Genomic DNA, 15,012 nt, shown 5'->3' on the forward strand with positions numbered 1-15,012 from the left:
AACATATTGCTTGCTTGAGATACATTTTCGTGACTAGCATGTTCACATTTTGCTATTTATTTAAACCTGAATTTCGTATTTTGAAAGTTATTTTGTTATTGCCTGCTTTTATATTACTTCTACTGCATACTGTCAATCTGTTTCGCATGAGAAAAATTACTACACTACCTCTATTTCTTTTCGTTTTCTGCACTACTTGTTATTTAAAAATACAAGAAATGCAGAATAACAGAGGTTTCTTACTAAGTTAGAATGTAAAACAATATGATCAAGTATTAAAATATCAGAGATTGGAAAGTACAAATGAACTGCTTTGAATAATTTTAATTGTTCTAGAGGCCTTGAAAATAATTTAAAAAGTTTCTGATACTGCTTGAAATGTGCTTCAATTTTATTTCCTATCATTTGTTATAAAGTATGATTTGTCCGAATGGTTAGGCTGTTACTTCCACCATTTATTTTAAAGCAGATTTTAATCTTGATCATTTTTCAGTTAATTCAGTGTTCCGTTTGTTGGTGAGTTGATAAGGGATGATAAAAAACTAATTATACCGAGAGCCGATGTGAGCAAGTGACAATGCGTCATCGTTTCTCCCTCGTCGCTCTTCCTCTCTGTCGATTAATATCAACGATTTGTCGAACCACGAGCAGTTTGTATTTTGTATTGTTTTAGTTTGCAAAAGAGTGTAAAGTTTAAGAATTTTTTTGTTTTCTCTTTTTCTTTCCTCATGTTTTTGTAGTTCCTATTATCCCGTATAAGGCCTCAAAATGCAAAATTTTTTAGTGTATTTTTCAAAAATTTTCCCGGGAGAGAAACCCCCGGACCCCCTAAAGTTGGAGATATTCTACCCTTAACCCAAAGGAGATCCCTGCATCACTCTCCTGATATCCCTCCTCCTCCAAGGAGGTAAAAAAAGACAGACAACAGAAATGTGTTTTATTTATTTATTAATTTCTGTTAAGTACACACACACACACACACGCGCGCGTAGGAAAAGACACATCGTGAGGAAAAAAATATAAAATGGCCTGTTTTGCTATCGACATAAAGTTATCCGAGCTACAAAAAGGGTCCCCCATACCTGAAATCGCAAATCAGTTTTAAATATTTATGTGAAAACGGAGCCTAGCAAGAGGAGGGTTAAAGGTTAAGTAAAAGGTTTGGGGCCCTGAAGAAAGTTGCATAGGGGCCCATAAAACCTGTCGACGGCCCTGGCTGTCAAGTCAAGAAATCAATAGGATACCCAAATTTCTGAGAACAAAGGAAAAACTAGCAATTCGCTGTTTCTTGGAAACGCTCTGTTGAGGGAGGCGACAAAAACAAGTGCAATAAATCTAGTAGCAAGAGTTATTTATGAAGATGAGAGATACCACTAGGAGCAAGTCCCACATCTGCCTTTGGTCCCTTAATAGCTCAATGCACACAAGGATTCCAAAACTATACCGAACTTTCGGGCCTAAGCGTCACGGCGCTTATAAGAAAAAAGTTTACAAATTGCCGATGTAGCGGATACAGCAGGTGCGGTGCATACGATGCTTTTGTGCAATCACGAATTGTTTATTCTTTTCATTTGACTGTTGGATGATGTCTTTTGATTTTTCCCCTGCCTTCCTCTGCAGCACTACCGTCGGCCGGCCCCTACCGATGCTGCTCCTCTAGCGAGCAAAGTCTAAAGGTTGTGTCCATATCCTACACACATACGTACATACATACACACACACACATCTACATACACACACGCCTACACGCATAAACATTACACACACGCGCGTATATACACACACACGAACGCCTAGAGAGACACGAACGTGGACACACACACACACACACACACGGGCATACACACACCACACACACACGCAAGCGCGCACATAGATACAAACGCGCGTAAATACATGCACACACACGCCTCACACGCTTGTGATTGCGAAAAACACAATTTGAATTCAAAATGCAAAAAATTCATTTTTTTTTTTTTTTTTTTTTTTTTTTTTTTTTTTTTTTTTTTTTACAGTTAACAACATTTTACAGAAAATAAACTATTCTGAAAAGAAGGAAAATAGAATGTTTGGAACTTTCTTCGAAATGATCGGCATTGTGTTTTGAATGAAAAAATAACAAAATTTTCCTTTTGAATTTCTGATAGCATTATTAAACACTCTTTTTTTCCCCCAAGCGATTAACTAAGCAAAAAATTGATGCATTTACAATCGGCGTGTTCCGCCTTTTTCGCACAGTTAAGCTTTTACTCTAATTTAAGTCTTTATTTAACGGGAAGATAATATTAAATTACGTCAGAACGTGTTTTATTGCTTTAATCTTTAGTTAAAAGGATTGAGCTAAAATCGGAAAAATGTCCAAATTTTCGAGTATAGATAGGGAAAATTTGCGGAATTTATATTTCGCGGTTAAGTCCGAATCCCTTGCTTTAATCATCGTTGTTCGGACTAAAGTGCTGAAATTTAAGCGAGTTAATCCTGTATTTATTTCAAAGTAAGTTCATAACTATTTTAAACATCCATAAAGGCGATCGTTCAAAGTTTTTCCCATGCGCAGTAGAACATTTAGCTTTCAATCGAGTGCTCCTGAGGTCGAGTTTCTGTTCTAGTGGCTTGCCTCTACAGCATTTTCATTTCTAAGTATGTATTTTGCCTATAAAGTCTTAGGTGTTAAAATTAATGCAGCAAGAATGCTCTTCGTTTGTTTGACTCCTTGATGCAGCCTTCATTAAGCATACTGAACTATGACAAAGTATACATTTTTAAGTCATTGTCGCAACTTCGTTCTTGAGTTCTAAAATTTTCTACTTCGCGAACATATGAATTTTTACATAGGATGTTTTTACATGATATTTTTACAGCAATACTATAAAATTTCGAGAGCGAAAGCTTCGTGCGGGTCAACTAGTGTGACCCGCCGTCCCCTACTATAGTGCACTTACATCTTTTGCTGGTTATAAATTTATTTATATATTTTTCTGAATTCTACTGTTAAATCCCAATCAATTGTTTCATAAAAATTAGAAAGAAATCTAAAAACTACATTAAAATGCTTTAGTATTTATAGCATTCGTAAATCATCAATTTGGCCGCTAATAGCTTGAGAAAAGACTGAAGTTATGTACCATCAGTTTAATTACATAAAAAATTACATCCACATACAAAGCGTTGAATATATTAGAAAATCATTTATTTCCCGTTGACAGTTTTTCCAAACCGAGGCTTAGCATAATTCCATGGATTATTTCTTTTTACTCATTTCTAAAGAGCTAAAAAAATTTCGTTTGTAATTATTGTAATTATTTTTTAGAAGTTGACACACCGATATTTTTTTAAATGGACATCAGTGTAGTTAGTGTCTTTTCACAGTATCAATGATAGGGGAAAAATTAACCAATTGTTTTTGTTTGATGTAGTAACCTTTTGCATACAGTGCTTCTTTTTACAAAGAAAGAAGTAGTGTATTCGTGAAAAATTTTTCACCCAAAAATCGAGCTTAATTTCCATTTTGCTCACCCCCGAATGAATGATGAGTTTTCTTTTTTTCGACCCGACAACACGTGTATATATACCTAAGAACGTATAGACCCCCCATTTTGAGATTTCCGTGTTAATTATTACGAGGTTTCTCGTGACGTCTGTGTTAAGCCTTGCAAATCTTAATATATAAAAATCAATGTCCTGAGATAACATATATACATATATATATACATATATATATATATATATATATATATATATATATATATATATATATATATATATATATATATATATATATCAACGCACAGCCGAAACCGCTGAAGCTTCAGACTTGAAATTTGGCAGGCATGTCCGCATGATTACGAAAGTAACCACTAAAAAAGGATTTTCTGAAATCTCAATTAGTTCAGGAGAAATTAATTAAAACCTCTTAATTTCTGTGAAATTAAAACCTATCATTGAAATTCAAATTCCTTATTTTCGAAGGCTTTCCTCCATTCAAATCATTATTCAGTACTTCATCTCAACTTTTGGTCGATAGCGAACTATAAATTTGATATTGTTTTTGTTTCTCACGTGATTCTTCGAGGCTTTTCTCAAGTCAAATTATAATATTTCTGTCTTTTGCTTTTATTTTTTCAAAACTAGAAAAGTTGTTTTTAAGAACATCATTACAGGCGGACTATCCTTTTGAAGTTAGAAGAGTGCAGTTTCCTGTTAAAGTTTGCTTTGCAATAACCATTAATAAGTCACAAGGACATACATTAAAAGTAGCAGGGATCGATTTAAAAGAAGACTTTTTTCACACGGCCAATGTTATAGCACCAGGAAAAAAAACTAAAAATGTTATATACAAAGAAGTTCTTGCTTAAACATAGGTATAACAATAAAATGTGGATGGTCTGTGTTTGCAAAGATAATCAATACTTTAAAAGGATCGTTAATAACAGTTAAAGATCGGTTACGGACAAGGGCATATATATAAGGAGTCCAGGGATTCTCCCCCGGGATCCTCCCCGGGATCCTCCCAAAATTAGGAAAAATTATAGGTAACTAGAGGACCCGACAGACGTTGTTCTGTTCAAACTTTGTAAATTGAAAAGTAAAAAAATTTCAATAAACTATCAAGTGTTTGAAGTAGTTTTGTTGAAAAAAATAAGTAAAAAGAAAAGGTTTTAAGCTGCTTGGTGTCAGAATGCGTATATTTATTACAACTTAATTTATCTAATGCCCACTGAGCAGTTGTTTTATTAACTATTTTTTCTCCCGTACTTGATGGTTTGTTCTTTCAGCCATACTCAAAGGATAAAAAGCGTCCTCAGATATTAAGTGTAAAAAACTAACTACCCATCTAAAACAAACGGGAAATCCCGTTGCAACATCCCCCATATGAAAAAGAAGAAAACAATGAAAAATATATCGTATAAAAAATGATAAAGGTAAAAACAGTTCTCTGAATAAGCGAAAATCACTCATCCCTCCCCCACCCCTAACGATGTAAAATAAACGCTTTCTTCAACTAAAATGACTAAAATCTCTTTAAAAACGAAAAGCAACTCTTTGCAATTGGAAATAATTCGCCAAATAAACAAAATATACAATAAATTACATTAACAGTAGCTTTAAATTGTAAACAAATGATCACACAACCCTATTGTTTACAGCCAAAGTCGCCAAGCCACCACGTTACTGTAATCCAGCCGATAAGTGAGCGAAGCCAACTCCGATCGATTAGCGCTCCGATCTTTTGAACGAAAACTTTTTAAACTTCATATATTGCCTAATTTGTTCTTTCCACCAAAGATAAAGATCGTCCACTGCACTGATCTTTTGTGTACAGAACTACCCTGTTGTAATTTATCTGGACGAAAATAAAATTTGTTTCGACTTTAAATTCCATCATTTTATCCTTTAATAATGTATTGATTAATTACATAATCCTTAAAGTATTTTTGACATTGGTGCCAAAACTCAGATGGATTTGAGCCGAGAAACAAATGTTGCTAGGTACGGTACTTTCTGATCATTTGGTTAAGAAAACCTAAAGCACCGATCCGGTCACATGGTTCAACTACGACGACAGAACACACGTTTTGCGTGAACCATCCAGTACTTTACTTTAAAATATATCACGGGACCTAAAATCGTTGCTTTTAAGAAATGGAACGCTTCATTCTCTCTCTACGTTTTATCTATTCTCAATTGACATATCACAGTAGGAAATTTCATTCCAAAAAGCAGAACTGGATTTCTTATTGTCCTTTGGCAACAGGTTAAATATTTATTTCAGTTCTCGCTCAACAATAGGTTAAAATAAATATTAATCATTTGGGAGGTATAACCATCCAATGTTCAAATTAATTAATTAATTAACAAAAACGTTTCCGATTCGATCCATCGCGCTTCGAAACCATGCTTGCACACAAAAAATTTTATCAAAATTGATCCAGCCGTTTAAAAGCCTTATGGTGACAAACGTCCGCACAGAAGATTTTTATATATTAAAATAAGTAATTATTATTACAGGGGATTTTCGAAACTAGGTGCACCAAGCACTGTTAACCCCAGCTAATTCCACTACCCGAGCAATGCCGGGTACGGGAATGCTAGTAGCTTATATAAAGTTATGTTTGAGTCGCGTGTGTCGGCATCCCTGTTGTTATGGCAACAATAGCTTTTGTTTAAAATTGCTTGTTCGGATGATTTGGAGAGCAGAGTTTGCAATGTAAAAAGAGCAAATAAAATTATTATCCTGTTAACTTTATGACTATGGAGTTTAGTCTTATGCAAGTATTTTAAGTATAGCTACAGGTTTTTAGTATAATTTTAATAAGGCATGAGAATGCAACAGTCTGTATGTACGTATGTGCGTAAGTATGTCGCATAACCCAAGAACGGTATGTCCTAGAAAGTTGAAATTTGGTACGTAGGCTCCTAGTGGGGTCTAGTTGTGCACCTCCCCTTTCGGTTGCATTCGGATGTTTCTAAAGGGGTCTTTTGCACCTTTTTTGGGGGAAATCATTGTTAATTACGATGCAGACTCAAGTGGTGTTATAATTTGGCGGACACTTGGCGATATATTGTCAGTCTTTTGGTCGCCAAGTTTTGTCGCCAACTTGGCGACAAATTTGGCATTTTTTTAAAAAATCTGGTTTTAATTTGGCTACTGTTGGTGATAATTAGGGAGTTAAGTATTAAATCACATTAAAATTGCAATAATGGGGAAATAACATTAAATTGGTGTAAAAGGAAGTCATGTGATGCACACATCAGCTCGTTTCTAAATGACTACCATTTATGCGTTATTCAAAGACCAAATCTCTTTCATTATTTTTCAAATGAAGCATTTATCTTAACGAGTTTTTCATCTTGTGAAAACTGAAAGACTAAAATAGAAGGAGAAAATCAGCTTATCAAAGCAAATGTTTATTCACAATTCAAATGAACTATAAGAGTAGCCAAGGAGCTGCAGTTAATAGCGGCTGAAAGAGGTGAAACCTAAAGCCCTGGATCGTAATTTGAGTAGCACGTCCGTCATCTTGGGGCTAACCTACGCTTTCTTATGTCTGCTATGGTGAAGTAGCGTGTTTTGCTTCTTCATTATGATACTTTTTGATTGTGGATTAGCATGGATTTTATAAGAAAACCACAATCAAGAAACAAAACACGCTACTTCACCACAGCAGACATAGGTAGAAAGTAGTGTTTAGCGCCAAGATGGCGGACGTGTCGTTAAAAACCGAAATAGACCCACTTACGTAACCTGTCCAATTGGTAGAATTACGGTAACCGGGTCGCGTTGGCGTATTTTTTCAAAAACTGCCAAATTTGGCACCTACGACTCAATGTAAATAAAGTACTACAATGTAAACAAAAGAAATCATCAAATGAGAGTTGACCCAAATACAAGGGGCGGAGCTTCGGATTACTCACACTATCACCTTGGTAACTACAACTGTTTATTAACCTTTTTCTTTATCTGATTGCAACCGTAAAGAAAAAAAAAGCATTAAAATTCTTTTTTCCCTTTTAAAATATTGCAAAATATGGAAAGAAACAAATGATTAAGCCTATTTTTTTCTTTATAGAATTATATTATTTTTCTTACTTTGAAATAAAGTTTACAGAAAAGACAAATGAGAGGTAACTCTTTTTCAAGATGTTAACTTAAACGTGGGAAGATAAAGCGCAGTATCTACGGAGATGAATATTTGGGATATAAAAAGAAACGTGTTTTGGGAATTCGATACTAACAATAGCGAAATGATGGAATTTGACCTTTTTGTTTTTTCAGTGGAAAGCAAGTAAGGAAGTTTGTACAAAAAAGCTGTACAACCCATGACGAAAATGCGAAAAAAAATTTTGAATAAAAATTTTCCGATACTGCTCTTTACGTTCCCATTGCAGTAATATTGAACTCTTTTTTTTTTTTTTTCTGTAGGAAAAGAAATAGAATATCATGATGTATGTGAACGAAAAGGTTCATGACGTATATGGTGTTAAACTTTCTATCAACATGCTTAATTGCCTAAGGAACATCAAAATGAAACATAAATTTTTACCGAAATTTAACAACAGTTAAAGTTGGATAGAACACGACATTAGTCAGAAATAATCCGAGAAAAATCCATTAAAAATACCTACTGTTTAATTAAGACTTAAAACGATCTACTAAATAAGTTAAATCACATCAAAATATCCATTCAGAGAACGTTATCATAACTAAAATTATAATACTAACTTACTGAATAAGTGATTACGATATTTAATAAATTTTAAATACAAGATAGAACAATAAAACATAAAGGAAATAACTTACTGCGAACACATTCCAAAAACGTATCCAAAAGGTATGAATAACTAATTTTAAAATCTATAACTTAAAAGAGTTAATAGTGACAAAAATTTTTCGATGTAAAATTTCATAAAATGTTTCGAAGATATGAAATTTGAAAAAACACAATATGATGCCAATTTTCAGAAAAAAATCACCTTTGAGAAAATTTAAAATTATATTCTATGGAATTAAAAAAAAAAGAAATATTAATTGACAAATAAATTACAATATTTTGTCAAGATGAATTCTGAAATGGCTGATTGGCCAAACGAATAGCAAATCAGCTTTGGTGTAGGGTTACCAAAATTGCTCCGTCGCCAAGGTAAGGTAGCGGGTTGCCAGAATGAAATATTTATCGCCGCGACCCGGTTACGGTAATTCTACCGTCCAATGAGATATGTCATGTCTGTGCAAAATTTGTTTCGGACAGGCTAAAGTTTTTGCAATCAGGGATTAGAACCAGGTTTTTAAAGTCAGGTTTTCATTTAGTTTTTGAAACATTTTTTTCTGAATTTCTAAGTTCCATAGTTGTTTACTTCATGTTTGTATAAGTCTTTGTTTTTAAATTTAGTCTTCTTTTTTTTTTCAGATTTAGTATTCACTCTACATAACATAATGTACAAAAAAAAAAAAAAAAAAAAAAACTAATAAATCTTAATACAGTCGAATTTCAACTTTCGCGAGGGGATACGTTCCGAGAACTCTTTGCTTAAGTCGAAATTTCGCGTTGTGGAAAAGGGCATGTATATACAAATTTTTAATTAACACACCTAAGTATTTTAGACACCTGTAAACACCCCTCAAACTATTTAAACTGATTTCTTAATTTTATATTACCACTTTTTACAAAAAGGACTGATTTTTTACGATATTAAAAAAAAAAAGAAAAACTGTTATTCAACACAAAATACAGTAACGATGCACAGTATATACAATAATTATATCCGATGCACTTCTTAGTTGTTCAAGTATATCAATAATCTTTCTATCCTTTTTCTTTAACTGTCAGAAACTTTCTCTTTTACTTTCCATTTTCCCAAACCTTAGATAAACAGCTTGCTTTAGCTGAAATTATATTTCATCAACTTCATATTTAGAATGAAAAATAAATAAATAAATGAAATATGAGGAGTAGTAATTTGTTTATACAGTCAAATTCGCTTATAGCGAGCCCTAATTTAATGAGAACTCGGATTTAGAGGGGAAATCAAAAAAGAGTTGGTTGGCACAATGTTAAGTCTATGGGAACAAAACCTGCTTTTAACGAGCAAACCCCTCTTAAAGCAAGCAATATTTTTGTAATTTATAAAATGTCTGCTGATTTCCACCTCAGAAAAGATTATTCTGTTTTTGTCGAAATTCCATTAACATTTTGAACTCAGTCGAAATTTAGAGACAAGACATGAATTATGAGAACAAGTGATGACAGGGCCCTTTTTTTTTAATTCGTGGAGTAGAGGGGCATTTAAAAATTATATATTTGTTGAAGAGAATGTTATTATTTCCGAGATATAATTCTGGAAGAGAGATAAAAATGAAAGCGACCACCATCACGACAAATGTGAAGAATTTGAAGTCAAATAGCCCTTGACATACTTGTCTTCTAAAGTGCAGAAAAACCTTAATTTATTTTGAACTGCCGCGGATGCAAATAACGATGTCTTTCAGACAACATTTTCCACAAAAACAATAACAAGAAAGAGACAATAAGACAGTTCAAATTAAATAATTAACTTCTTTGGTACTGTATAGAAATATAATAATAAAAAAGCAAGCATGTATAAACTTTTATGATTTTTTCACAAACTCGTTTTTTACGAGCACTCGATTATAACGAGCAAATACCACGGTTCATTCGCGCTCGTTATAAGCAAGTTCGACTGTACTAGCAAAGAGATGTTTAGACTTGTGTACGGTGTGAGGAACTTCCACTTTCAGTGATGCTAAAGGGAAAGCTCATTCACAAACCAATATTTAGTAGCCAATAAGGAAGGTGATACTTAAGCCCCATTGTTCCCTTTCGAAATTTTTCGTGTTGCGGACGAGGAATTCGCGTTACCTCCAAAATTCGTTACTCGTGGAAAACTTGTGTTATAGAAGTTTCCTGTAAGTCAAATTGTGTTGTAGGACGCGCTCACTGTAGTTTTAAATTTACATCATTTATATTTGAAGTAATCAAAAAATAAATCTGTGCAATAAAAAAAACGTTTGCTATAGTAACATTAAACAAGATGCTGTTAAAAATGTGTAATTAAAAATAAATAAATAACCTTTTTATTTGTAAAAAAAAGGCGAATTAAAAATTAATTATGTAAATATTCTCTGTGTGGCTTATTTCCATGAAATTAACTTATCTTAACTTATCACGCACTTATATGTAGACTAAATCCAAAACCAAATAAAAAATTTATATTATCAAAAGGCCCTAAAAGCTATGTATGTATCTATCTATCTATTCATTAATGTCACTTGCTAGAGTATTGACGATCAAACCATGTATTGATAGATTCATAATTTTTCGGACATCATGTTGAGGCAGTTTTCGTTTTTCTTTCCCCCGCCTTTAATTAAAGGAGATTTTAACTAAAATTTAAATTCTAAACGACGTTTCTACCACTCAAAGAACAGCATGCCGGCACGCTTCCAAATCCTACCCTCGGATCCTCTTTTTTAAACTTGACGTTTTTCTCGCCTCTGCAGAACAATGATCTCTTTTTCTAGGGCTAATATTTTCTACCTCTTTTTTCGTTTAAAGCGGAGGTGATTGAAAGATTCGAGTTAATTGTAAAGTGTAAGTAGGTGGTGGAATGGGAATGGGGTGGTTCCAGAGGTGGGCCGCATTGAGCAAGAAGGGGTGAAGCCTCTAAAGTACACCCCTGAAGGTGTACACCAATCCGAAGCAGGCAGATTGTACAAGGCAGGCGGCAAGGCTAAAGTGCCCCCGCAGACGGCAGGAAGTGGAGCGAAGCCCCCGAAGTACACCGCGTTTGGCAGTGTACACCAATCCGCCCGAGCGGCTGGTTATCATAAAATTTATCTACAACAGAATTTCCTTTCCTTCTGTTTGTTCCATTTCTGTGTTATACATAACCTGAATGCTCAATTAACTATTTAGAATGAAAGACAAGATGTGCAAATTAAAAATGTTGCAATAATTTATTTCAACTTATTTCTTTCTAAATACAAATATTTTACAACACACAGAACACTTACAGCTGTAGTTATTTACAAATTACAAAAATAGTTTTTCATATAGCATTTATCTGTGTCTGTAATCTTGTACTACTTAGTATATTAATGAATATACTTTAAGTTAATACATTTGATAAAATATAAAACTGTATACATGATTCTTTTGTAGTATTTAAAACATCATTATGTTAGAAAAAATTGAAAAGATATGTCTAGTTATTTCATTTATAGCTGCCAAGATCTTAAGCTCCAGATTAAAAAAAAAAAAAAAATAAATAAATAACTCTTTCACACTGTTCCCTTGACTTGATTGTATGCAGAAGAAAATAGTTCATAAAACAACTTGTTGAAAATTAAACATTGATTACATTTCAATAAATCATAATAATATGATTCAAATGTAAGACAACTCAGTTCATTAGCATGTTAGCAAATATGCTGACTAACAAAACATGAAAAACTAAAACATATTTAAAATGCATTGATACATATGATTATTCATTTCATTAATTTCCACCTATCCTGTTACATAAGTAAGAAAACTTTCACATTCTAAAACCTATTTTAAAATGATAATAGTGTTATGTACTCCGTTCAAAGTAATAATTAAACATCAATACTATACAGTCGATTCTCTTTAAGAACAACCTACCATTACTGTGACATGCTTCTGTCATAGCGACCAAAGCAGAAGCATTAAGTCCTGCTTGCTACTCCATAAATGTAATGTTGCTTTAACATTCGCTAGAACATACAAATTGAACAACTCATTTTAATATCACTCCCATAAGTAAGATTTAACTTCTTGTGTAGTTCTCAACAGAAAATTAATATTGAATAGTTTTATGTTTTGAAGAGAAAAATAATATTCTTTTCCGAAAATTGAGAGGAATTATTTGATGGTAAAAACGATAAAGAAATGATGAGAACTGCACAAAAATGATAGACATTACAAACTACCTTTTTTTTTTGTTCATTTTTTGACGAAAAAGTTGAAAGAGCAAAAAGCTTCTGGGTCATTCCATGCAAAATTCGCAAAAAAGTGGTGGCCGCATAGTAACAGATTTTTATGAAATTTGGTATACAGGTTCCTTTTATGCCTATATAAAGGTATCTAAAATATTTTTGCTTAAAATTTTTTATTTAAATAGTTACATGCGATTGAAAATTGGTCAAATTGAACAGCATTCTCATAAATGCTAAATGTTGCACTTTTGAAGGCTTGTATCTTATTAACTATTTAATGAAAACATAAAAGTTATATGTTTTTGCAATCTATGGAGTAAGGTAATTAATCTGATATCAGTAAAATTATCAAAGTTATTATAGTTAACTTTTAACCGAGTCTCAAAAACTGAAAATATTTCAATTTTCTCATAATTAAGCATTTTATTTTTTAATCTCAATTTTTAAGGAATGCATTAGCTTTGATGAAATTAATACCCAATAATGTGCTAAGTATCATAAAAGAAATACCTTACTTTTAAAGTTGTATTTTAACTCATTTTTCTTCAAAATCAGTTTAAAACTTAGTGACATTTTGTAAAATGATGATTTTCCCCTTCACATACACACAAAAATTCAAATGAGGGAAAATTCAGACAACTTTAAAATTTTACAAGAATATAGAGCTGTGCTTCTACTATTTGCTTGAAGAAACTCGAAGTTGGTTTTTGATTTCCAAACGTAAAATAAAATTCAGAAAAATAGCATTTTCTTTCTGTTTTATGGGTCAATCCATACAGGTTCGACGGATGGTTGCGCTCGACCATTTTTAATTTTTTTTTGAAATTCTTATCCCTAAAAGCTGCATATGAAAGATGTTTAAAACCTATTTTATTTTTTCTCTCAACTTTGATTTTTTGGAGGTCATCAAAAGTGATTTTCGTAGTCAAAAATGGGACTCTTAGACCTTTGCATTTTGGCCAAAATCTATTTGAATTACATTTATGACAGTTAATTTAACACTTTGATGTTAAAGTGCATAAGTTGATAGTCTTACATGCTGAGTTACGTAGCTGTACGTTAATAATTAAAATAATGGCAACAGGTTAAAGTTCAAGACCAAATGCAAAAATTTTACTCATTTCAAAGAGGGATAACTCACGTAGGGGACGGAAACACAAAATGAAGTACGGCAAAAACTAATCACTGGAACCATGCTAAAAAGAGTATGTAACTGTTGCTGTGTGTTTGTGTACCCTTTATAGATTATAGCACCTCAAAATTCGGAAAAAATGACAAAAATGACATTTTTAGACCCCTATAAACCAAAAGGGGATTGAATTAAAAATAAAATTTCCTGGCCAATTGAATATTCCATTCAAGTACTATACATGTTATACATATTGTTTTTTGTATTTGGTTTGTAAAAAAGATACAGGTCTTTGAAATTAAGCAATTTCGCTAGTCAATTCACACACTAAAACAGAAATAAAAAGTGTAAAAACTTCATGGCACCTTAAATTACGTATATTGTGCCCTATATAATACATTATACTGAAAAAAACATATTGTAATTTTCAAAATAATTATTTTAATTTGATAACTTAGAAATATTTGGACATGAATGAGTAGTTTATACTGTGTGGAACCTATATAGATTGATCCTTATGTGAAATTACGAGAATTCAAAGAACTTGATAAACGACTAAATGATACAAAAGAAAGTAAAATTGACATTTATTTCAATTTAAAAAATGTACATTTCAGCATGTACTTCATAAACATGCTTTTGAGAAAATGAAACACGAAAGAAATGGTTAGTTTTGCTAAACTTACAAAATAAAAAGAAATAACTAATGAAATTTTACCTAAGTTCAAGTTACTCTAGTAACAAAAATACGCTGATACCAATGATTAAAATTTAGTAGCATCAAAAAGACACTTCAATATATTATGTAAAAAAAACTGAATAAATTTAGAGCATTCCCTCATTTTCAAAAAAACATCTGAAATAGAGGAAAAAATGAAATTTTTGGAAATTTTCGATTTTTTTTAAGTACGATTTCCTTATCAAGAAATTCATAAACAGTTACTAAATTAGAGCAGATAGTTACTTATAGATAGTTTTTCAATCTGAATCATTTTTACTGTTATTTTTTCATTAAAAGAGCTAGAAGAGTGATTTAAAATCTGAAGTAAATTTGCAAAATTTCAATCTTTGTTAATATCTCAGATTCAAAAAGAGATCCGAGTAAATTTTACTTTGCTCTTTCTCAATAGAGATTTGTTTATATAATGCGGAAATATTTATTTTTTAAGTGTACGTTTATAACTTATGGAGTTTGAGTCACAAACTGGCAGCAATGAACTCTGAAAATTTAAGCTTAGCATAAGCATCAACTTCTAATTTCAATAACAAAGCAACGAACAGTTTTTAAACTTTCATACTTTGCATTTCCTCATAGATATGCATGGTTTATCTAAATAAAAATTTTCATTGAAATCTGTGACATGTCAGCCACAGCTAATTTTGCTCATTTCGCATGGAATGACTC

Source organism: Uloborus diversus, chromosome 7 (assembly GCF_026930045.1).
Source record: "Uloborus diversus isolate 005 chromosome 7, Udiv.v.3.1, whole genome shotgun sequence".
NCBI lineage: Eukaryota > Metazoa > Arthropoda > Arachnida > Araneae > Uloboridae > Uloborus > Uloborus diversus.